The sequence below is a fragment of the Diorhabda carinulata genome, chromosome 3 (genome assembly GCF_026250575.1).
Source record: "Diorhabda carinulata isolate Delta chromosome 3, icDioCari1.1, whole genome shotgun sequence".
In the NCBI taxonomy this organism is placed as follows: Eukaryota; Metazoa; Arthropoda; class Insecta; order Coleoptera; family Chrysomelidae; genus Diorhabda; species Diorhabda carinulata.
This window is the reverse complement of record NC_079462.1, coordinates 19724833-19727804: the sequence shown is the minus strand read 5'-3', so window position 1 is coordinate 19727804 and position 2972 is coordinate 19724833.

Here is a 2972-nt window from a genome sequence, read left to right as displayed (position 1 = left end):
TCCCTATGTGCACTATGTGCATTGTTATTTTTCCATATTTCAATATATTAGAAAATCTATTTATTTTATAATCTGTGAAATACACATTTTCCATTCGATTGTATAACTTTTTATGCTTCAAAACATTGCAATCAAAAATACAATGATTTTTTTAATTTAAATACTTCACTATTGTCAATTTTATTGAAAATATTGATCATTATTTTATTGGAAAAATTGAAAATTATTTTATTAAGAAAAAGAATAATCTTTTTAAAACAATGTACTTATCTACAAGATTATTTGATCAGAGAATAATCTGTAACGTATAAGTAGTTAATCACTGTGATATGATAGGAAATGACAACAATAAACGAGATATTTGCTGACATTATTTTGTGTTTTATTGTATACACATATTCTCCGTTTTGAACTAAAAGTATAGGAAAATTTACAGAACATAAATACCAAATTATAAAGATGGACTTAGCCTCATAACTAACTAGACCCTACGTCCCCCCTTTAAGACCGTCTCTGTAAGCATCCATCACTTGGATAAATCCGCGGATCACAGTTTCGCGTGGACTCCTTCCTCTCCCCTGAGTTCTATGGGAGGTCTCATCTTTTTGTTAAGAGTTACCTGTTGGCCATACACTCTTGTCTTCATGGTTATTTGGACGTCTTAATGTTTGTGTGTGTTTCTACTGCCTCCTAATCAGAGTAGTCCTTCGCCTTCTTTACAGCCCTTTATAACTCGGTACATGCTTATGAAGTGCGGAGTTACCGTGTCGGGATATTTGCTGTTGTGGGTTAACTCGGAAAACCTACGATCTTGGAAAAGTTTTTTTCGTTTTTTGTATTTTTGTTTTTTTGCTGTGTAGTTCTGTGTATATTTGTTATTTTTTCATCAACCTAACTTAACCTACTTAATCTATCGATCCAGTTGTCTTTCCTACCTTCCTACCTTCTTCATGTAATCCTCTATAGTGTACCTGATGAGTTCCCTTAATTCCTCGTTAGGGTGCGTTGTTTATGCCCTGTCGTCCATTATGTCCATTACTATTTGCAGTCCCGTTTCTTCCTTCTTGTTGTCTAGTTAACATTTAATGCTTGTCTCAGCGTTATATTATGTCATAATCGGTATTATTATACTCCTAATAAATTTGAGTTTTGTTTCCGTCTTTAGCTTACTTTTTCTACCAACGAATCCGCATAGTCTTGCTCTCGCTTGTCTCACTTTACCGACAGTGTTATTCACGTCTTCGTTGAAAGTGAAACCTTACACCTAGGTATTTGGCCTATTTCGTCCACTGAATTTCCTCGTCGTTGATTTTTATGGTCCCGTCAGGTCAGTGGCTCGTTCTTTTCTTGTAGAGAACGACTTGGCTTTTCTATTTTCCATGTTTTGTACCATTTGTCTATCTCGTTTGCAACGACAATTTGCATTCTTTTTGTGATGTTTTTCACCTTTGCGCATCTCATTGCTGTTGTGGTATCGTCCGCATTTAGCGGTGTCATGGTGTATTCAGTTTTTGGAATGTCCACTGTATATGTTATAAAACATCGGTGATAGTACCGCTCTTTGCGGTATTCCCGCCTGCTGCTCTCAGACCTTCAATTTCTACCGACCTACTTATTTAATTACATACGTTAAAATATCATCAAAATTGTGTGGACGAAGGCAGCATACACGCAGTGTTTACATGTGATTATGACATGGACCGTGAACCAGTGCGAAAACATAGTTAGGTGTTGCAGTTTTAGAACTATTTTAATTATAAAAATTAACATCAACACATTTTGTACTGACCTTTATTTCTATCTAAAAAGTAGACCAGATATTTTAAATTAATTTGCTTAACTTACAAATACATGTGCATAAAACTACAATTTAAGTTCTGGTCAATTTAATATTTAGAATAGTTTTTTTTACTCAAGAAAGATTAATAGTTTATATATCTATTATGCTATACAATGCAAGCAAAAGGTTAATACCAACTGAAATAAAGTAGGAAAATTAAATAAAACTCCAATAAAATATTAAGAGTTTAATTAAACAGTTAAAGCATCCAATAAAACACTTTATAATAATCAAAATACTTGAAAAGCATAAAGAAATATTAACAGTCTATGCTAAAGAAGGCTATAGTTAGCTAAACTGATTTTTCATAAAAAAATTCCCATTTCTTAATTCCAACTTTCACATAAAGCATTCCACATTTCTTTTTGCGATGAAGGGCCTATTCAGCTATGTCCACAAAAGTTCGTTTGGGTAAGTAAGATTTCATGGATATAAATCGTTTTAATGTTTCATAATAATTTTAGATCGCACGTTAAAAATCATTGTTGGAACTAAGAATATTTTAAGTCAATTCACAATCTCATAGTCAAACGCTCATATTAGAAATTTGATAATCTGAATACTTACAATACAGTTTTCAAATAGCTTCGATTTTCTATAGCTTCCATGTTTCGTTTGGAAATAGTGTGTACATATTTTTCTGAACAACAAAATTTTTATTTAAATATTTATTAATCCATAAAAGTTTTGCTGATTTAAAATTATGAAAAATATATAATTTTATATTAGAATACTTATTATAAGTACAAGGAAATGTGGACACAATCAACCAATTTTACTAATTTAAAATTAAAAAGTTAACTTTCACAGATGAACTAAATTATTGCTGTTTATACAGGGTGCGGCAGCATAACTTCCTTTTTTCAAAAGTTAATAAAACTTATTGTATGAATCAGAAAATTTTTATTCGTTTTTTATAATACAGGCACATACATAAAGTTTTGTTTTACTGAGTTTTGAAGATCAAATCAGTTAGGTGACGTCCCCCATTCTCCATACACTGAGTAAACCGATTTCTGGCGTTTGTCATGACTCTTGCCAGCATAGCAGGCGTTATGTTGGCAATTTCTTCCTGGATGTTCGTCTTCAAATCTTGTAGGGTCCTTGGACGGTTCACATACACACGGGATTT